General features: G+C 51.8%; 1 pseudogene; it reads left to right on the top strand.

Moving 5' to 3' along the window:
* The window catches only part of LOC138091205 (kinesin-like protein KIF11), a 133,290-nt pseudogene extending 111,455 nt beyond the window's left edge, over positions 1-21,835 (top strand).
* Positions 21,836-23,335: the final 1,500 nt, after the last annotated feature.

The raw sequence follows: 23,335 nt of genomic DNA on the forward strand, positions 1-23,335 counted from the left end.
CAGCACTGCGTTAACTTCATTTGGAATTCCAGCCAGTTCAGCCCAGCACACACATTCAACATGCGTAGGCTGATACTCAAGGCGATTGAGATGCCTCCGTGACTGTGCAGGGGTGGGTATCGCTGACAGCTGATCTGGCATCACCCATCCCTGTCCTCACTACTAAACGGTCCTTGGCTTGGTCAGGAATATCCTGCTACCCTCTGCATCCTAGAACCCTCAGAGCGGTGGCCCCCACCTCTGCTGCAGAGCTGCTCCAACAGTAATCCCACCTTCTTGCCTAGGATTGGATGAAATGTGGGCGTGTGACCCAACCAAGGCCAAGGGCATTCTAGGAGGCTTTTTCTGGGGCTTTATGAGCAATGCCTCTCTACTCTTCTGGGAGAAAGTCCGAAAGTGGCTGCTTTCCCTGCAGAATAGGAGCAAAGAGATGATAGGGAAGAGATGAAACTTGGACCTTGAGCAGAGACGGAAAGAAGCTGGGTCCCTGAGGACACCTTCGGGTTGCTGAATCAACTGCTCCTGCAGCTCACTGCCTCCACCCTTCCAGTGATACAAGCCAACACATGGTGTGACAGATGAGCCTTTATGAAATCTGGGCAAATTCATCTCACTTCATGTTGAGCTCTCTGTGTGTGACGGAGAACTGTGAGCTGGCTTTTTTGTTGTCATTGTGTGGTCATTATGATCACCATCATCATCTGTTTTGCTTGTCTACTTTGAGCAAAAACACCCAGAACCACGTTTGAAAGTTACCTGATACCCACAACTATGGAGATTATGAAGGTAGACCGCCAAATGATCAAGAATGAGTGGAACTTTGAAAATACAATGGTGTTTTTAAAAAAATGAATAAAAATGATCACGAGGTCTTTCTAAGATGATAAACCAATAAAGATGATTTTCACCTAAGATCCAAGCTTCCTCTGGCTCCATGGGCAGCTACAGTTGACCCTTTAAACAACACGGGGTTCACACGATGGAAAATCCACATGTAACTTACAGTTATCCCTCCCTATTATGCCAGTCTTCTGTATCCGCAGTTTCACCTCCATGGAGACAACCAGTCTTAGACTGCGTGAAGTGAAGTGAAAGTTGCTCAGTCGTGTCCAGATCTTGTGGTCCTGGGGATCACAGCTTGTGGGTCACAACATGGATCGTGTGGTCCAAGAGTGCCACGTCTTGGATCGACCCGCATTATTTCCAGTTGAAAAAAAAATTGCATATAAGGGGACCAGTGTTGTTCAAGAGTTAACTGTAACTTAAAATACTCTCTTTGGGGAGGACTGACACGACCATGTGTAAAATAGCTAGCTGGTGGGAAGCTGCTATAAAGCACAGGGACCTCCGCGTGGTGCCCTGTGATGACCTGGATGGATGGATGGGAGTTGGGGTGGGAAGGAAAGCCACGAGGGAGGGGCTGTATGTATGCATGCGGCTGATTCCCTCCACTGTACAGCAGAAACTAACACAACATTGTAAGGCAATTATATTTCAATTAAAAAACAATACAAAAAAGTAAGCTCTTTTCCTTGGGACCATTTCAAGTTGGCCCAGCTGACCATGGCTGAGAATGAAAAGCTGTGATTACACTTTCTATGTGATTGTTGTCTGCATGTGCGCAACATGAGTGTGCTAATGATACACGGAAAGACAGATTGAGAAAGGGCAACTCTTCTCCAAACTCATCGTGTCCCAATTATTTTTTAATCTGTTGAACTTCCTGTTAAGCTCCACTCCCAGATGTGGTGACAAGAGAGACCCAGACCAGGAGGATTCCTCGGGAAGATTTTAATGTTTAACATTTAAACAATTTTATATTGGAGTATAGTTGATTTACAGTGTTGTGTTAGTTTCAAGTATACAGCATAGTGATTCAGTTATACACAGCCATCTATCCATTCTTCTTCAGATTCTTTTCCTATATAGGGTATTACAGAACATTGATACTATGCTATACAGTAGTTTATTATTTTATATATAGTAATATGTATCTGTTAATCCAAAACTCCTAATATATCCCTCCCTTGCTTAATGTTGAACATTGTAACTATAATCCTATTTCCTATAGGTTTGCCAGTATAATTCTCAATCTGATCCGCATGCTTTTTTCTTCTGTTAAAAGAAAATAGGAGCTCGGTGAGAATGTTAGTCCGGTAGGTAGGTGCTCCCTGCCACCCTCCACCCGCCTGCACTCAGCACTAGACTTGCTCTGTAGGAAGGAGAGAGGCTGCGTTCAATATAAATGCAAAGCGCTCCAGACACTCAGGATTATCTGTGCTTTGCATGAATCACGACAGCAGCTTGCAAGTGGGCAGGACTTGGCAGAGCGGCCCTGTCACAAATCCACCAACACGCTCCTCGGAAGTGCCTGTGAAATCTGCCTTCAGTCGCTAATTTCACACTCCAGGGACAGAGCTACGAGCAGCTCCAGGCACAGAATTCCCGTTTTTCAGAACAGTTTCCTTACCCTCACACCCCTTTTTATGGGTTTTTTTTTCCTGCCACCTTTTAAAAATCAAAGTTCTTGGTTCCTTTAAGTATGGGCTTGCTTTTCTTAATCATCTCTTTAATTTCATGACTTTACAAATCTCAGAGATATTGTTTTGTCTTTAGATATTTTGCAAAGCTCTCGCTGGCTAGGTTGCATTTTTGAAAAATCAAAATGAATCGCTTGCATATTCTGCATTCATTATGCCCTCTTCTGCAGCTCTCTAAATAATGTAGGGACTGTAGATACTTCTGTGATGAGCAGGAATGCATTTGAAATGTGCTGTTGAGATATGCCTTTCATCTCCCTTCAGATCATAAAATGAGTTTTTTTCTCTGGGTTTCTGCAGACCTGAGAAGCACTCTTCTCATCTAGAATGAGCTGCAAGACATGGGGAGGGTCCTTTGAAACAACCGGGGCGGGGTTGGGGAGGTGGGGTGAGGCGGAGTCAGAGCTGATGAGATTGATGGACAAGAAGTCATCACCAAAGAGGGGAATTTTTAAGACTCCTGCGACCATATTTATAAACCCCAGGCAGGCTTGTATTGGGAATTAGTTCAGTTCAGTCACTCAGTTGTGTCTGACTCTTTGCGACCCCATGGACTGCAGCATGCCAGGCCTCCCTGTCCATCACCAACTCCCAAAGCCTACTCAAACTCATGTCCGTCACATTGGTGATGCCATTCAACCATCTCATCCTCTGTCATCCCTTCTCCTCCTGTCTTCAACCTTTCCCAGCATCAGGGTTTTTTCCAATGAATCGGTTCTTCACATCAGGTGGCTGAAGTATTGGAGTTTCAGCTTCAACATCAGCTTCCAATGAATATTCAGGAGTGATTTCCTTTAGGATGGACTGGTTGGATCTCCTTGCAGTCCAAGGGACTCTCAAGAGTCTTCTCCAACACCACAGTTCAGAAGCATCAATTCTTCGGCTCTCAGCTTTCTTTTTAGTCCAACTCTCACAACCACACACGACTACTGGAAAAACCATAGCCTTGATTAGATGGACCTTTGTTGGTAAAGTAATGTCTCTGCTTTTCAATATGCTATAGGTTGATCATAGCTTTTCTTCCAAGGAGCAAGTGTCTTTTAATTTCAAGGCTAAAGCCACCATCTGCAGTGATTTTGGAGCCCCCCAAAATAAAGTCTGACACTGTTTCCATTGTTTCTCCATCTATTTGTCATGAAGTGACAGGACCAGATGCTGTGATCTTAGTTTTCTGAATGTTGAGTTTTAAGCCAACTTTTTCACTCTCTTCTTTCACTTTCATCAAGAGGCTCTTTAGTTCTTCTTCACCTTCTGCCATAAGGGTGGTGTCATCTGCATATCTGAGGTTATTGATATTTCTTGCAGCAATCTTGATTGCAGCTTGTGCTTCATCCAGCCTGGCATTTCTCATGATATACTCTGTATATAAATTAAATAGGCAGGGTGACAATATACAGCCTTGATGTACTTCTTTTCCTATTTGGAACCAATCTGTTGTTCCATGTCCAGTTCTAACTGTTGCTTCTTGACCTGCACAGAGATTTCTCAGGAGGCAGGTCAGGTGGTCTGGTATTCCCATCTCTTTCAGAATTTTCCACAGTTTATTGTGATCCACACAGTCAAAGGCTTTAGCATAATGAATAAAGAAAAAGTAGGTGTTTTTCTGGAACTCTCTTGCTTTTTCGATGATCCAGTGGATGTTGGCAATTTGATCTCTGGTTCCTCTGCCTTTTCTAAAACCAGCTTGAATATCTGGAAATTCACGGTTCACGTATTGCTAAAGCCTGGCTTGGAGAATTTTGAGCATTACTTTGCTAGCATGTGAGATAAGTGCAATTGTGCGGTAGTTTGAACATTCTTTGGCATTGCCTTTCTTTGGGATTGGAATGAAAACTGACCTTTTCCAGTCCTGTGGCCACTGCTGAGTTTTTCAGATTTTCTGGCATATTGAGTGCAGCACTTTCACAGCATCATCTTTCAGGATTTGAAATAGCTCCACTGGAATTCCATCACCTCCACTAGCTTTGTTCGTAGTGATGCTTCCTAAGGCCCACTTGACTTCACATTCCAGGATGTCTGGCTCTAGGCGAGTGATCACACCATTGTGATCATCTGGGTCATGAAGATCTTCTTTGTACAGTTCTTCTGTGTATTCTTGCCACCTCTTCTTAATATCTTCTGCTTCTGTTAGGTCCATACCATTTCTGTCCTTTATCAAGCCAATCTTTGCATGAAATGTTCCCTTGGTATATCTACTTTTCCTGACGAGATCTCTAGTCTTTCCCATTCTGTTGTTTTCCTCTATTTCTTTGCATTGATTGCTGAGGAAGGCTTTCTTATCTCTCTTTGCTATTCTTTGGAACTCTGCATTCAGATGCTTATATCTTTCCTTTTCTTCTTTGCCTTTAGCTTCTCTTCTTTTCTCAACTATTTGTAAGGACTCATCAGACAACTGTTTTGCCTTTTTGCATTTCTTTTTCTTGGAGATGGTCTTGATCACTGCCTCCTGTACAATGTCACGAACCTCTGTCCATAGTTCTTCAGGCACTCTGTCTATCAGACCTAGGCCCTTGAATCTATTTGTTACTTCCACTGTGTAATCATAAGGGATTTGATTTAGGTCATACCTGGATGGTCTAGTGGTTTTCCCTACTTTCTTCAATTTAAGTCTGAATTTGGCAATAAGAAGTTCATGATCTGAGCCACAGTCAGCTCCTGGTCTTGTTTTTGCTGACTGTATAGAGCTTCTCCATCTTTGGCTGCAAAGAATATAATCAATCTGATTTCAGTATTGACCCTCTGATGATGTCCATGTGTAGAGTCTTCTCTTGTGTTGTTGGAATAGGGTGTTTGCTATGACCAGTGTGTACTCTTGGCAAAACTCTATTAGCCTTTGCCCTGCTTCATTCCGTATTCCAAGGCCAAATTTGCCTGTTACTCCAGGTATTTCTTGACTTCCTAGTTTTGCATTCCAGTCCCTATAATGAAAAGGACATCTTTTTTGGGTGTTAGTTCTAGAAGGTCTTATAGGTCTTCATAGAACCATTCAACTTCCGCTTCTTCAGAATTACTGGTCAGGGCATAGACTTGGATTACTGTGATACTGAATGGTTCAGGAAACGAACAGAGATCATTCTGTCATTTTTGAGATTGCATCCAAGTGTTGCACTTTGGACTCTTTTGTTGACCATGATGGCTACTCTATTTCTTCTAAGGGATTCTTGCCCACAGTAGTAGATATAATGGTCATCTGAGTTAAATTCACCCATTCCAGTCCATTTTAGTTCACTGATTCCTGAAATGTCAATGGTCATTTTTGCCATCTCCTATTTGACCATGTCCAGTTTGCCTTGCCGAGCGTTCCAGGTTCCCGTGCAATATTGCTCTTTACGTCCTCAGACTTTACTCCCATCACCAGTCACATCCGCAGCTGGGCACTGTGTTTGCTTTGGGATCAGGCTTTGATTATTTCTTTTGTCTGCTGTCTTGGTTGCTTTTTTCCATCAGTGACTCGGTCCAGACAGGACAACCGTTATTCAGACCATGCTCAGGGTTTTCCCCTCCTGTCACACTTCCCACTCCCCGCTACTCCTAGGAATCCTTCAAGATCAGCTCACATCCCACCTCCTCTGGGAAGGCTTCCCTACGCACGAGCACTCCTTTGGGTCTTTTCTTCTCCTGACTGCCTATGGTGCCTGCAACTTGAATGTCTCATTTGTCCTTTATCCATAACCCATCTGATGTCCCTAAAATGCAGGAGTTCCCTCTCCTCATAGAGAATTCAAAGACTTAGTCTTGATACCTACTGCCCACTCAAAGGTGCAGTTCCCCTTTGGGCAGAAGCAGCTGCAGGCGTGGCTGGATCAAGTAGCTCAAGTCATGTCAGGGCTCCGTTTCTTTTCTAGTTTTTTTTGGCTGCGCTGGGTCTTTGCTGCTGCCCGTGAGCTTCCTCTAGTTGCGGCAAGCAGGGGCTACTCTCCAGTTGTGGTGGGGCGGCTTCTGCTGCCACGGGGCATGTGTTCCAGGGCGCGCCAGCTCCAGTAGCTCTGGCGCGTGGGCTTAGTTGCTCTGCGGCATGTGGAATCTCCCCAGACCAGGGACTGAACCTGTGTCCTCTGCATCGACCGGCAGATTCTCAACCACTGAATCACCGAGGAAGTCCACAGCTCCATTTCTTGCTGTTTTCCTCTGTGTTGCCCGGACACACAGGCAAGCCCTTCTTAGCCTGGGGCCCAGTTTTATATCCTGACAGTAATGGGTGCTGGTTTCTTTTTCCAGGTAGCTCTTATTAGCCTGGCTTGGGTCACATAACCATGAGTGACTGACTTCGGCCAAGGAGAGGAGGGAGTAAAAAACACTGATTGGCCAGGCCCAGATCCTGACTAGGCCCAGATCTATGACGAGTTCTAGTCTTAGAACTAGAAGCTAGTGCATTGAATTCTTTCATGTGGAGTAAACAGAGGACGGAGGAGAAACTGGTCACCAAAAAGAAAATCAGGCTGGACTTCCAGGAGAGGAAGGAATAGACGCTGGGCAGACAAAAACAACCATGGTCCCTTTGTGAGTGGAACAGGCAGGAAGGAAACTCACACAGAGCATTGAGCACACTGTGAGAAATAAGAGGACGCAATTGGAGACAGGGAAAGAATGCATTTATGAGAAAATCAGCAGGACTACAGGCATTTTTGCTATTGTTGTTGGATTGAAAAAAGAACTGTAATGATGTGTAACACATCAGTACTCATTAATGGAGGAAAATGTACAAAGTAATGTGTGTTAAAGTATGACATATTATACATACAAAAGGCAGTGTGGAAATTACTGCTGAAGACTAAAGCCAGTAAATCCTTACTTCCCTCAGGATCCCCAGTTTCTATGGAGAGATTAAGTTTTATTTACCTGTTTTTAAATATTAAACTGGCAGTTTGGGGCCCTCATTTCTTAGCCAAGAGAAAGACTGTATATTTTTGTTTAATGAGGATCACTGGCTCCACTTCATCTAATGTTCTGTCTAAATCTTCAACCTGATCTGGAGCTTGGCTGATAAACTTTGATGTGTCTGCTCTTAGCGTCTGTTAAACAAAGGATAATACCACAAGCAGCTACTGGCTAAAGAGGCTGGGCTTCAGTAGTGGTGGAAAGACAAGAGAGAAAATTAGGGTGACCTTGAGGGAAAACATTCCCCAAGTGTGCATCTCAGCCCTAGTGAAATGATGAGCCCCCTGAGGGGGTCAGCCTCCTGTATGACGCCAGAACTCCTCAGTCTGAGCACTACTGCCATCTTGAGCCAGGTAATCTCTGTTGTGGGGCCGTCTTGTGCATTGTGGGAGGTTCACCGGCCTCCCTGGACTCTACGCATAGAGGCAGTAGCCCTCTACACCAGCCATTACAACCAGAACGGTCTGCAGGCACCGGGGAAGGGTGAGCAAAAATGCCCCCAGTAGGAAACCCCTACGTCACACCAATGCCAAGGTCAGTGCCAACTGAGTGCCCTCAATACCCTTGTTAGCCACAGCAGTAAAATTCAGTTTGACCTCCTTTGAGGGTTTTAGACCATTGCTTTTTTAAAATCCCCGCTCAAATCCCTTCAGTATCTCCCTATCATATCTAGAACAAGCTCCTTACTCTGGCTATTAATGTCCACCTGAGTCATCCACTCCAGCCACCCAGCGACTTCTGTGCAGAAAAAGTGACCAAGCCATGCTGGTTTGCCTGGGACTTTCTGGCTTTTAGAACCGAAAGTCTTAAAACCTGAGAACTCGCTCAATCCAAGGCACACCAGGACTGGTGGTCTTCAGGCTAGCTGATGAACTGATTAGAGAGAAAGCAAGGAACCAGGGGATTGACCAGGCTGTCACTCGTGGGTGAGTGAGGGCTGACTGTGCTGAAGACACCTGGGAGGACCCAGCCCACCTGCCTTCAAAGCCCAGCTCGAAGCAGGAAGTAGAGTCAAGGCGTTTCACTCCCCTTTTCCTGGGACACTGCTCCCAGACCCGGCTTGTACAGGGAGGGAAGATGGCTCCTTATGGTTGGGAAGCCTTTAGAAAGCATCTCAGGCTGTACCTGCAGATTTACTCGAGAGAGGCGTGGTTCCTTCTCCCCACCGCAATTAGAGCCTCCAGCACTGGGGCCTGGGAGCCTCGATCTGTCAGGACTCCAGGACCCGCTGCTTCTAACTCAGCTGGCAGGCTTGTGGAGGCCAGGTGGGTCTCGGAAACATGCCCCCTCGTTGTCCCAGGGCCAGCTTTTCCAGATGTAGTAAACCGTAAAGATTTTGACATTTAGAAAGAAAGAAAATAGGGGTGGGGAGTAGGGGAGATGAAATAAATTCTCCTATGACTTTCTCAATTTCCAAACTTTTCAAGTCTCACTCAGAGCATCTCAACCGTGGGTGCCATTGGCATTTTGTGCGGGGCAGTTTTCATTGTGTGGAACTGTCAGAGATACTACAGGACGTTTAGCGTCCCTGGCTTATGCCCAATAGATGTCAAGAGATCACCCCTCTCCCCCACCATTGTGACAATCCAAACGCCCTCACTCATTTCCATTCACTTGGGTTTACAGGCAAAGCTGACACTCAAAATGCCTTCGGAACTCAGTGTGGGGGGTGGAGGTGAGGATGGGCTGGGGGACACAGTGGTGGCGGCATTACTGCCTGAGGGAGGCTCGGTACACAGTGCCAAGCCATTCAGTTCTTAGCACTGAAGCCTGTCAGAGAATCCCATTAAATCCTCACCGTTTCTGCAAAGGGAAGGGGATGCTATTTACTGAGCAGTCAGCATCCCCAAATTTGACACTTGTTAACAAAATGGGAGCCAAGAAGAGAAGCGTTCACGGTTTTGAGCCAGCAAGCAGCTGCCAGTCACAGTGCCCAGTGTGGGCAAGGCAAAGAATCAAGGTCCCTGCCCAGAGTCAGGGAGCTTATGGTCTGGTCAGCAGAGAAATCACCTAAGGCAGCAACAGCTATGAGACAGCGCCCCACAACAAGGTGGTGTTTTGAAATGGGCAGGTAGCAAGCTACTGTGGGTCCTTACCTCTATCGAGTGCATCTTGGACAGTAATTTGAAGTTGGGAAAAAATGGAATGGAATAAAATGGGATAGAATATTATCAGATAGTAAATCTGTTCCTATTTTGGCTCACATATGTAAACTTGAGCATATATTGGCTTGTGATACAAAATAAGGGACTTCCCTGGTAGTCCAGCGGCTAAGACTCTGCACTCCCAATGCAGGGGGTCTGGGTTTGATCCCTGGTCAGGGAACTAGATCCTGCATGCCACAACTAAAGATCCCACGTGCCACAACTAAAGATCCCACGTGCCACTACTATGACCCAGAGAATAAGTAAATAAATAAGTGTTTTAAATACATTTTATACTGTGAATCATGGATGAAAAAGCCTTAGGAACACAGAGTAAGAAATTACAATATAAGGGGCTACTTTTGCAATAACTGATCTTAACACATATATATGGAATTTAGAAACATGGCAATGACGACCCTGTATGCAAGACAGCAAAAAAGACACAAATGTATATAACGGACTTTTGGACTCAGAGGGAGAGGCAGAGGGTGGGATGATTTTGGGAGAATGGCATTGAAACATGTATACTATCCTGTAAGAAGCGAATCGCCAGTCTATGTCCGATGCAGGATACAGCATGCTTGGGGCTGGTGCACGGTGATGACCCAGAGAGATGTTATGGGGAGGGAGGTGGGAGGGGGGTTCATGTTTGGGAACGCATGTACACCTGTGGTGGATTCATGTCAATGTATGGCAAAACCAATACAGTATTGTAAAGTAAAATAAAGTAAAATAAAAATAAAGGTACTAAAACATGTTGTGAAATGGAGACTCAGATCAGAGTTTGGAATGATTTGCGGGCGTAGAGCCCCCGTACGTAGAGCCGTGGTCCATCAGTTTGGAGGATGCCCCAACAAGCCTGAGAGAACGCAGGAGAGGATGGCTCTTCGATGCCCCACCAAGCCTGAGAGAACGCAGGACAGGATGGCTCTACTGGTCCCAGAGATGGGAAAAGGAGCCTAAGCAAGGCTGAGACACTCCCCAGAGGTCACCCAGGTGAGAGCCAAAGCCCCAGGCCTGCAGCCCCAGACTCTGACCTGGGAAGGCCCCACCCCACTAGCTGCCACCCAGGATGAAGCTTCGCCCGCATCCGCCAGGGTCCCCACTGCCTGCTACACATGCACCCCCCCAGGCGCCTCTTCAATTAAAGCCATGTAGAGAGGACTGAGGTAGAGAGGACTGAACTAGGTTTTAAGAAAGAGACTCCCCGCCAAGACTTTATGGGCACAAACTCCCCACAGCCCCCTCCTAGGTGAAAACCTTCCTACTGTGACTGTGACGTTTTTCTTCACCACCACCGACTGCTGGCTCCTAAGGACGCCACCTGGTATGAGCCCAGAATGTGACGAGCTTGCAAAATCTTCCAGGTTTTTATTCCAGCACAGCCCATGGCCCATTATCACTCCTCAGACTTAAAGAGCCAACAAAAAAATAAAGAAATGTCAGGATTTTTTCCAGAAGAGAAAAGCCACATGAAATGGGGTGGGTTGAACACCGTCCCGGCTGGGGGTGGTGAGCCATGCCCATCCCTGTTTCTGCTCCGTCCCCCTGGTGCGTGTGGAGGGATCCTGTCCACAGGCCACCTGTCCTCTTAGCGTCCTTCCAAAGGATGCAGGGCTGAGGTTGCAGTTTGGGGTGTCCACGTGCAGTGGGTTCTCAGGGCTGAGCTGAATCTCGGGTGCAGACAGCTTCCCCCTTGCAGGATGGGCCAAGGCTCCATGACACCCCCTGTCCTGTGACCCGTGTCCCACCCAGGACATGTGCCCGTGTGGCAGTGCAGCCAGCCTCGGTCTAGTGAGCAGGTTGGATGGGTGACCCTGCACAAGGCAATCACCCCACAGGCACTGTGGAGCTCAGGCTCAGTGCCGGGCACAGTTCCAGGCCCTGCGGAGGTAGCTGCGACCTTGCCCTCGAGACTGGAGACAGACAGTGAGCAAGAAATCAAAGCAACACTGCAGACAATTCAGAAAATAAGACGCATACTGGGAAGGACTTTAACCAGCCCAAAGTGATGGCGCGGTGGGCGGGGGTGGACCTGAATAGGGACTCAGGGAATGAGGAGGGGACACCAGACCTGAGTCCTAGAGGAGGAGAAGGAGGGGATTGTGGGAGCGGTCAGGGACAGGGCCCGGGCAGAGACAGTCACGGCCCACCCGCCACCCCAGCGGGACCAGCAGGACCCGTGGGGACCCAGCCCCGACCTGCCCCCGCACAAAATCCCTGCACTTGCAGCCTGGGGCTCTTTGGGGCAGGGGGGTGGGGGGCACACAGAATGGTAGTTCAAAGCCTAGACCCCAGCACCAGGCAGTCTGGGTTCAGACCTCAGCCCCATCACTTACTGATGAACTTGATCACCACTCTGCACCTGTTTCCCAGTTTAGAAACAGAACAGGACCAGCATGAGGAGCAAATGAGTAAGTCCTCACGCAGCACAGAGCCCAGGGTGGCACACGGTTGGGTTCGAGTTGCTGGATGGCCAACGAGCAGACGTCCTCAGAGGTCTGAGGAGGACCTCTTAAACCAGACCACATTCAGATCAGACCTCTGGGGAATCTTTAATGAGAAAATTGCACCTTTTCAGAATGACCAGGAAAATTAGTGCCCAGACTCCCAAACGTCTGTATTCTGCCTTGAAACCAAATGATCCTCTAGAAAACCTGGGTTTGCCCTCATACTGGGGACAGCAAGGGCCGGGCTTGTCTCCACTGGGAACATGGGTGGGGGAATAACATAATTGTCTTCAAGGGGGATCTGGGAAGGGGCCAGTGAACCAGAGACCCTGAAGGCAGGAAGGACCTCAGGGCTGTGGTAGTAGTTACAAGTCAGGGCTCTGGGGCCAGACCTGGGTTCAAACCCCAACCCACCATTTCCAGTTGTGTGACCCTGAGCAAGCTTCTTTCCCTGTCTAAGCCTGTTTCCTCACCTGTAGAATGAAGATAATCGCAGAGTGGTTGTAAGGCACAAATTTCCTAAATGCACACGTCCATCTATATATGCGAGCTTCCCCCTTGACTCAGGGGGTAAAGAATCCACCTGCAATACAGGAGACACAGATTCGATCCCTGGGTTGGGAAGATCCCTTGGAGAAGGAAATGGCAATCCACTCCAGTATTCTTGCCCGGAGAATCCCATGGACAGAGGAACCCGGCGGAGTACAGTCCATGGGGTCCCAAAGAGTCGGACACGACTGATCGACTAAGCACGCACGTAGGTAGCATCATAGGGATGTGAGTTGCTGTTGTTCATCCTGTTGCCGTCACCCAAGGTGAGGGCAGCCTGAAATCCTCAATGCTGGTGAGGTTTGCAGACAGGCCCTCGGAGGTGGAGGGACCAGACTAAGTATATTAATTCCAGGGGCCCAGAGAGAAGCCACTATGCCGCAGAGCCCCGTCCAACGCCCGCAACTGGGATGGACGCATACTTCCGTGTTCTGGTTGCACAGCACTGGCTTGGGGCTCAGCCCTCTGCTGCTGTGATCAGAGCCTCCCAACCCCATAGACTCCGGAAATTGCCAACAGCCAAGCTTCTTGCTTTGTTAATGTCTCCTTCACTGTGATGGGCGGGCGGGGGCTGGGGGGGGGGAATAATAATAATGTGCTTTTGTCCTGCTGGAGTCCTCATTTCCAATCCCAGGGCAAGGTCCTCCGCAAACCCGGAAAATCAACCTCTCGCGCTAGGACCTTCACATCCCTGCTGCACAGAAACCCAGCCGAGCAGGGAGGCAGCCAGCTGAGTGCTGTCTTGGGTCCCATCCACAAACTCCGGGAGATGTAGAAAAGCCCCACAAATGGCACAAGGATTCCACAGCAGCAGTGAAATAGCCTGTGATTAAACCGAGATGCCAAAATCAATATGCAAAGAGTGTGATTAAAAGACAAGCATGGTTGGCACCAGAGCCTCACTTTTAATTGAGCCTGTGCCTACATTTTTACATGCGACAAGGAAATTAATGACAGCGTAATAAACCTTCAAGAAAAATTAATTACCCCTGCTCCGTGCCCCTCCTCTGTGCTCTGGGTTTAACCTGCACATTCCCTCCCCACCCCCTCCCCCCACCCCTCGAAGGGCCCTGGGGTTGCTGATTGTATTACTATACCTGAGGCTGCAGCATTCAAACAGCCCCAGCTCCTCCGGAGGCTCTGTGTGAGTGTTTTCTGGCCCCCTCTGCACATATGCAGCCCCAGGAAGACAGAGCCAACAGGTGTTTACTGCAGAAGGAGCAGAAGGAGACAGGATGGGGGTCTGCACAGAGCGGGAACAGGGCTGGGGCACTGTGTGGTCTGCCGTGTGGCTTCCCCTGGGGCTAGACTGTTTTCCCAGAGGATAGGGAGAGGGGAAGGGAGAAGGGGTGAAGGTGGGGTGTCAGCAGAGACAGAGCTAAGCGGGGCGTGCTGGCCTTTGAAGCGACATGTGGATAGGGGGTGGGACGTCACCAGGGGCTTCCAGAGTCCCTGGGTGCAGGGCAGAGGCTCCAAGAAAAGAGATGATGGGAACAGAGGGGAGACAGGGGATAAAAATCCATCAGCACCCCACCCCCAGCCCCAGGCAGTGCGAGGTGGACTTTCTGTGGGAGAAGGACACCAGCCCTGCGAGCAAGTCTAGGCCGTCACTGCTGAACAGACACTGAGAACCGAGAGTCGGGGATACAGGCGTGGGGAGAGGACGTGAGCACGCAGGGGCTGTGAGCATTCTCCGCAGCGACCAAAGGGAGACCAAGTAAGTGACAGAGACCCACGGGTTCCTGCGTGCTGGCTCTGAAGGAGGGAACAGACAGAACAGGCTCTGTCTTGAAAGCAGGGCTCCATCTTGGGCCAGACTGTGGCCTTTGAGCTATATGCCTAGTATCTACGGAAACGACATACAGCTGGAAAACCAGACCCCCCACCACCCACCGATGGAAGAGTCCCAGGGCTCGTACCTAGAGTCTCCGTCACCTAAAGAATACCCTAATTGTCTGTGTAACTGAAGAGAATCATAAATTCCATTATGCTTATTGGGGTATGACCACAGGCCTATTGATAATTGTCCACTGTTAATTACCTAGGCTTAGGGCATATGAATCACGGGTTAACTTTGACTGTGTCTTTCTTTTCCTTTTTTCAGACTAGTTTCAGGGAATTTGGGGAGGTGGGTTTGGGCATGTACACATAGGGTATATAAGGCTTTCACAAAAACTGGTCGGGGTCCTTGGCTAAGAGGAGACTCTGCCTTGGGCCCGCCGGTGTAATAAACTGCACTCCACCATCTGCATTGTCCTGAGTGAGTTCATTTCCCGGAACGCGGGGCTACAACAGCTCCCCTCCCAGGAGGTCACTGTGGACCGCACGTCTGGGGAAGCAGAAGGCGGGGGGTCTGTTTCTGGGTGGCCACCTCGGGCTTGCTTGTCTCTGACATCTGCAGGGCCGTGGGCCGCCCTGGGACCCCATGTCTCAACCCCTATCACAGGGAATCTGCCTTCCCCCCCTCTCCATCTTCGGGGACTTGTCTGAGCACTGACATCTCCCTCCAGCCTTTGAGCCCTTGATGCCCACAACCTGGCCCTGTTGTCTGACTGCCCCCTGTCGTGTCCCGCACGCTTGAGCTCCCTTTGCACCCATGCGCGGCCTCAGACGGGTGCTCCTCACCCCTCCGGATGGGGAGGGTCTGAACACCGCCTGTGGAAACGGTGCTTGAATCGCTCCATCACACCTGACACCCGAGCTCCGGGAGACACAGGAGAAGAAGACGCTGAGGCCTCCTCCCACCCAGAACCATCTTCCGTGAGGAGACGAGAAGCAGAAGAGGAGGCGCCGGCAGATCCCAGCAGCGGCCACAGTTTCCAGAGCATCACCCCCTGCAGACGAGCACTCTGCCCTCGGATGCGCCTGGGCGCCTGCAAGCAGCAGATAATAGACGCCCCTGAACTTGCAGAGTCCTGCCCAGATTTCGGTCTGAAGGAGCAAGTTGCAAGAAATAATTTGCTGGATTGAGCAGCCGCCAGGAATCTGGGCTGATTGGCATTCTCTCTTGGCTGCTGTTCTGGACTCCGGAGTCAGGGCTGGGGTTGAGGGCTCCCCTTTGGCCTCAGGGTAGGGGGTGGTGCCTCGCGGGCTGCAGGGAGCAACAGAGTGCACGGGCCGACTTAATGGACGTGTATGCAGCCCTGTAGGAGGCCACAGCTTAGCCTGTCCCCTCCTGATTAAAGCACAGGGGTCAGTTGTCCCCATCAGAGCTGATAAAAGAGGATCGCTTTGGTCCCAGGGAGCTTAGGGAGCTCCTCAGATGCCAAAACCTGGCGCCTGCCCCCAGCGTTCTTAAGGTGACTCTTTCAGGAGGGGGAGGTGGTTCTGTGGGGCCTGCATCCAGCCTCTGGGGAGGGGGCAGAAGGGCAATGTCCTGAACCTGACCCTGCCCTGGCCTGAGGGGAAGGGTGGTGGTCTGCCTGGAGGCGGAGCTACAGAAGCAAATACCCACAGGCCTAAGGGTCCTGGGACTCCCAGAGAGGCTGGGGGAGGGGCAGGGCCCACAGGATGATGTCTCCCCAGCACGGAGGCTGCGTGGAAACAGGCCCAGCGTCACCTGGCCTTCCAGCCGCCAGGGCAACCCCAGGAAAGCGGAGGTCGTGTCCATCCCAGGACTGCGGGCTGCCTTAGGACAGGGCCTGTAACCCTGGGCCCCACCCCTCCCCTGCAGAGAGCCCCGCTTGGCCCCCCCCAGGGGGATGGAGCAGACGCCCCTCCGAGCAGCATCAGCTTGCTGGGCAGTGCCCCCTGAACACCACTCAGTCTTGGGGGAAAAGCCCTCATGTCACACCACCCAGCCCAGCACCAACACACCCTGATGCTCACGACTTTCCAGAATGATTTTCCGTGAGTCAGAGTTTACACCATGGACCAAAACCAGCCAGGAAGGTGTCTAGTTCATCCCTCCTGTGTTTTTGGGAAAAAGTGAATCTACTGTCAACATGCGAAAACCTTGAGATTTCCCCTGGGAATCTGATTCTCTTAAGGTCTCAGGAGAGGGGCCACCCGGGCCCAGACCCTCCCCTGGCAACACGTAGCGGCCCCACGTCCAGGCCCCAGACGGGCTTGTGCTCCACAGCTTGCCCCAGTCCCCACCCCTCCCTCTCGCCCCCACATGGAGACCCGGGACCTGCCCCCCAGACCCCTGAGCTGCTCTGTCCACAGGCCCCTTGCTGGCTGTGTGTCCTGCAGTCTCCTCCCTCCCTGGGTATCCCCCTCCACAGGGAAGCTGTAACAGCACCCACCCTGCAGGGCGGGGGGATTGGCTGAGTCAATATCTGCAACCTGTTTGGAACGTGTCTGGCAAGTGGGATCCCTTCAGAAGTGCTGGCTGCTGGCCGATTGGGTCAAGCCCTCATCATTCCTGTGTCACCTGCAGGACATCGGGTTGAGACCTGCTGTAGACAGAGGACCCACACGTGGCCATTTCTCTCCAGCTTTCTCCATTGCCACCACTTTCTCCCCAGCCCCACCTCCCACCCTGTCCCACACCCAGAGGGCGAGGACACAGACCTCGAGTCCCGCCACGAGGGTCCCAGGTTCTCCACCACCCTGATCCCCACCTGCACTGCCGACCTCTTTGGACTTGGTGGGATTTTCTCCCACATCTCAATCCGCCCCCCCCCCCCCAGTGATTTCAGGACCACAGGGGAGATCTGATCAGATTTGCAATGGTGTTCTTTCTTCTGACAGCCCACATTCTATCAGTGAGACATTCCAGAAGTCACCAGATGTAATATTAATACACCACGGTAAGTACTTTGAAAGCAATCAACCACTGTAATCCAATTACTACCGGCTGTATTTGTAATGCTATTTTGCCCTCAAACCCTCATCCTAACTGTGCACCAGATTCACGTCCCCTCACACACATACACACACACACACCCCTACACACACACACCTATACACGCACACACAGATGCCAATTCTGCGCCCTGCTGCCTCACTTAACAGTGGGAGCTCTGACTAGTGAACAGCTGATCTGCATGAATTAACGCGAGAGCGCCTGTAAGCCTGGAGCTTTTAAACTTGCAAACAGGTAGCTGGGTTGCCATGGAGAGCTGTGGCCGATGCCAGGGCTCACCCTCTGGACCCACGGTCTCCTCTGATCGGCGGGGTCACAGGGGCTCTGCGAGGAGGCGGAGGCAGGGCCTCGCATCTTAATGACCTGACTTGCTGTGTCTGAGTGGCCAGTGTGTGGGGGTGAGAGAAGGCATGTATGTACAAGTGTGCGCGCATGTGTGTAAGTCTGCACGCACATGTGCCCAGGCCCCACACAAATGGAATGAAAACTGAATGGCCCCGAGGATCTGCTGGCCGCCTGTCCTGTTCTAACAGAGACCGAGAGCCCAGAGGGGTCCCTGCATGGACGGCTCGTGTTTCTGAGCCAGGGCAGCTGCTGACCCACTGCTGAGGAAGCTGCCCCTCCCCTGTCATCCTCCCTGTCTCCCCCCTCCCCTCCGTCCACCCTCCTCATTTTGTCCTGCAGGCCCCCTCCCCCCACCCCATTATGGATGATGAGATGAGAACCGCATCCTTGCCACCTGCCTTATAAATCCCTTGACACTGGTTTGTACCCACTTTTTTTGTCTTGTAAATCCACCTCAATTCAGGGAAAATATTCACATTCATACATATACATATGCCATACCCTTAGAATGCAAACAGACCAGAAGCAAGGCCTCCACCCTATGGTTCAGTTTTGGTTTCGCCAGCAGCCGACCCTGAGACAAGGCTTCAAGCCCAAGAGGTTTATCTGGGGGGCGATCACAAACAATACCGGTCAGGGGTGCGGGGCAGAGAGACTGGGAAGGATGGAGGCAATGTGCATTCTGCCCGTTTCTCTGGGAACCAGCAGAGGGCTTGTCTGCAGCCTGTGAAGCCTGTCCCTCAGAGCCACAAAGACCTAGTGCAGCTAAAAACAAATAAAAATTAAAACAAAAAAAGAAAGTGGGGACACTAGGTGGTGGGGGGCTGGGCAGGACTCACCGCTGCACCAGCCCCGGTGCCGTCTCCGCGGCCCGTTCTTCACCACCTGCATCTCCCAGGCTTTACAGTCTCCTCCCAGATTCAACAGAGCCCAGACCCCCTGGGCCCCAGGGATGACTTACCCGCCATGTGACCCTAAGGCCGTGAGCATTGGTCAAGCACATTTTAATAACAACCGCAGTGAGAAACATTCCCACAGTGCCCCCCACACACACACACACCCCTGTCCATGTGACAACAGATAAGTTTCCCCTCAGCCTTCCCTCACTGCAGACCACGACCCCTGCTATCTCCGCATCTTGTCTGCTCCGCTCCACTGTGGACTTCAAGCGTGGGGCTCCACCCTCTGAACTGATTTCAAGACCCACTAACGCATCACAACCTGCAGTTCAATCAGTTCAGCACCAGACACATCCGGTTGTGGGTGTGTTGGACCAGAAGCCGTTTGTCCTCCAGTGTGTGGGAGGGTGGGGGATGTTCACCCTCTTTCTCCTTCTGCAGTCGGGGGCTGGGGCAGGAGGGCTGTGCCCACTGGACCCTGAGCGGTCACTGCTCCAGGGTTTGCCCAGCAGCTGACAAGGCAGGCCTGAGGTTGGGGGCACAGACCAGAAGGCAGAACCTCGGCCTGCGGTTGCTCAGCCCTAAAGCCTCCTGAGCCCACCAGGAGCAGCCCCCAGACAGCAATGGGGGACGGGCTCCTGAGGGAGGCCTGAGCTGGGCCCGGCCATCTCTTCCCAAGAACCTGGGACCCATCTCCTGACCTACACTCAGGACCAGGCTCACGGGAGCCTGGAGGAGCAGGTGGTTATCCACTGTGACATCCTCAGCAAGAGCCACTCTGACCCCGCCACACGGGTGCCATCAGCTGACTTTGCCACGGCAGGTGCCCCGGGCCCCACGTGCGTGCCCTTGCTTCCTGCCCGCAACAGCCCTCAGAGGCAGAGGCAGTGGCTTCTCTCCCGGCACACGTGGGCAGCAGGTGTGACGATCACAGGCTGCTCCTGACATTCCCGAGCCCCTGCCCGCTCACCAGCCTGGTGGGCGGCAGGTGTGACGATCACAGGCTGCTCCTGACATTCCCGAGCCCCTGACCACTCACCAGCCTGGTGGGCGGCAGGTGTGACGATCGCAGGCTGCTCCTGACATTCCCGAGCCCCTGCCCACTCACCAGCTTGGTGCTAGGGGTGCGCTACATCCTCACTAGTCTGGGTCCAGGCACAGGTAGCATCTGTGTGACCCCAGGTAAATGACTTAACCTCTCTGTGCCTCTGTCTTCACGGCTGTAAATGAGGGTAATGAAGTCCTTGTCCCTAAAAGATGCATACCTAGGGCCTCCCACCATCAGGCAGTTGATATAAGTTAATATTAGCCCCACTTGACAGCTGGAGAAACTGAGGCTCGTGGTCACTGGCCTGGCAGGAAGTGGGACTCGCATCCCAGTCTGTCCAATGCTGAGCTCTTTGGCTTCCCTCCCTTATGGCCACCTTCAGAGGGACAGGGCAGGGGGCCATCACCCCCTCAAAGGGGCTGAGCCTCTGAGGACCCCACCATCTGGCTAAGACTCCCCTGCAGTTCCCAGGGAGCCACCAGTCACCCCCATGAGCCAGACATTCCAGCCTCAAACCACACACTACCCTCCGGGGGCCTCTCCCCATCCTGGGCATCCCCATCTCTGTGGGACGACATGTCTGCTGGGGGGCAGGCCTGTCCCCCTTCCATCCCCTACGACGGTCCCTCCTCTCATCCCTCTGGACGGACATTGTCTCTCTCCATCATTCCCACTTGGCTGACAGCAACAGTCTCCCTAACTGTGCTTATGACAAGGCCTTTTGGTTTCTGATAGGCTAATTTACAGCCAGATTTCCCCTGATTCCAGCTACAAGGGCAGGTTTTCCTTCCAGTCTCAACTGGATGGTTACGGAAGACAGCAGCCTCTGTCTTGCCAGAAGACTTCCCCTTTGGCTAAATTTGAGCAGGAAAGTTACTGTGTTGGGAAGAACTCCACTGGCAAGGAATTGAGGGGGGTCCCCAGCAAAACGACCCCAAAAGAACCAAATCCTGTCAACCATCACGTAAATGAGCCTGATCATGGGTCAGTCCCCAGTCAAGCATTCAGATGAGACCCCAATTCTGCAGACACCTTGATTGTAGCTATAAGACCCCCCAGCAAAGCAGTGCCCAGATGACCAGCCCACAGAAACTATGGAATAATGAATGAGTGCTGTTTAAGCCATTAAATTTGCCAAGGTTTATTACTCAGCAATGGGTAACTAACACAGAGAGTGTGTGCTCAGCGGCTGAGTCCTGTCTCTTTGGGACCCCATGGACTGTAGCCCGCCAGGCTCCTCTGTCCGTGGGAATTTCCAGGCAAAGAAGACTAGAGTGGGTTGCCATTCCCTTCTCCAGGGGATCTTCCTGACCCAGGGATTGAACCTGCGTCTGGGCTTGCAATAACTCAATGCTGAATGGCTGAAATAATTGAGCAGGAAATGCTGTGTGAGTTTAGGGAGGCATGAAGAGAGCACTTGGATAAATTTCCTTTCTTGCCACGGAGCAGAACCCATCACCTAGCAGCAGCCCCACACCTGCTCACCTGCTGTGGCTAAACATTTGCACCGGCCCGATGTGCCGGAGCCCAGCCCTTACCCTGCCCTCCCGGGGCGTCCGGGCCAGCTGGCGGAAGCCTCCAGAACCGCCTCTCCACACACACAGCTTCCCTGGGGGAGCGGGCGGAGGAGCGGGGTGGTCTGACCCCCCTCGCCTGGGAGCCGCCTCTGCAAAGCGCGTGTGGCTCACGCGGCCTGCCGGTTCCAGCCTCGAGACACCCCGCGGCCGCCTCGGCTGCCCGGTGCTCAGAGCAGGTACCTGTGAGGAGACACGCCTCCCGTTTTCACTTAATTGAAAACTCCCCATCATCACAGAGGCGGAGACGCGCAGCGGCCCTTTGTTCCCTCGCCAGTAACAATTAACCTTTAAAAGATGCTTCATGAGCCGTTGGCGGAGCCAGATTAGGGAGCGTATGGACGTGAGAAATGCCGCGAACGTGAGGCCGGGCAGAGGGGCCCCGGGCCAGCAGCCCCCGGGCCTGGAGCGGGCGGCCCGCAGCCCGGCCTGGGACCCGGGACCGCGGAGGCCCGTCGTGTCCAAGACGCGCGTGCTGCTGAGGCTCCGGAGGAGAAACGCAGAGCCAGGCGCTGCCACCCTCTGCTCTAAACCCTCGGCGGCTCCACCGACAGAGGAGAAGCCGCGTCCTTCCCTTGACGCGGGCCCTTCCTGACCCGGCCCCTCCTCGCGGCTCTGGTTCCCCTGACCCGGAGCCCGTCCTCTCTCCTCTCTGGTGACACTGAAACCCAGCTCCACGCCCACCCCGGGGTCTTCGCATGAAGCTCCTCCCCAGAGAGTCTCGGGGCTGCTCCCTCTCTGTCGCTTTCTCAGAGGGCCTCCCTCACCCCACTTTAAAATAACACCCCTCCCTCAGTGTCCACCTCCCCGCTGTATTTCTCACCAAAGCACCAAACAGCCCCTGACACACCAGCCCTTTTACCGATTGACGTCAGCCTTCCTCTCTGTATTAGGATGGATGCTCCTCCAGGAGAGACTTTTCTGTTTTGTTCACGAGCTTTGTTCCCAGTGCTTAGAGCTGGTCAGACACACGGCAGACCCTCCACAGACACCTGTGGAATAAATGAGCGAGCCAGCGAGTGAAAGCGCGAATGGGCAGAAGCGTACCTGAACGACAAAGCCCTGGGACTCGGAGGAACTTGCTGATTAAAGGGGTGAACTTCTAGGGTCCACATCCCTCCGTTTGCTGAAGGGAGAGACTGAGAAATACAATTACTGAGTCAGCCTGGTGCCCAGGGCCTGAGTGGGCAGCAGACTGGCTGTCCTAGCGACGCCCTCCACTCACAGGGACAGAGACTCCGGGGGAGGAAGCAGGGACCTCTGAGTGGCGGCTGCTCCCCCAGAACCACGTGCTGCTGGTGTCATACTCCAGCCCCTGCTCTGCCTGAGTCCTCCCAGTGCCCCCCAAGGCAGCTCTCCCCACCCCCACCCCCCCCCAAGCTCAGCTCACATCCACCTCCTCAGAGAGGCCCCTCCCCACCCCTGCCCCATCTAGCCCGCCAGCCCCTGCCAATCACGCCCAGTGCTTTCTTTTCCTCCTGGATCATCAGCCTCTGGGGTTCTCTGGTTTCCCCGTGTGTGCTGGCTTATTCTCGATCAACCCCTGTTAGAACATCCGCTTCATTTGGAAGGGGACCTTGCCTGCCCTGTTCACTGCTGAACCCCACCCCCCACCCCATGCAGGGCCCAGCACACAGTAGGTGCTCAATAAACATTTGTAAAATGAACGGTTAGAGGAAACCAAGTGTGCATACACTTTGGGAACTTCTAAAGTCATACTGGAAATGTTCATTCCTTAAAGCACTTACCAGTACCGTTTGCTGTCCTCTGGGTGAGTCAGATGTGGCCCGACGTGAAACAGTTATGAAGACAGAAAAGGGGCCCAATTAGCTTCCCCACACCCCCTCAGGCTTTTCTAGACTTCAATAAAAATGTTACATTTCCTCCTGAATCTCTGTTCTTTGAAGCACCCAGTAAAGATGGAGGAGAGCAATTACTGGCTCTTTCTTTTTCCCCCTTTAGCACACAACATGATTTTTTTACATTGATTCAGTATCTGAACCCCCTCCTCCATCCTGGGAGGACCACAGTGTCATATTCAGGGGATCGTCCATCCTAGTGGACAAACCAGGACTCTAGTGCCCCTTCTGTGCCT

Source organism: Capricornis sumatraensis, chromosome 15 (genome assembly GCF_032405125.1).
Source record: "Capricornis sumatraensis isolate serow.1 chromosome 15, serow.2, whole genome shotgun sequence".
NCBI lineage: Eukaryota > Metazoa > Chordata > Mammalia > Artiodactyla > Bovidae > Capricornis > Capricornis sumatraensis.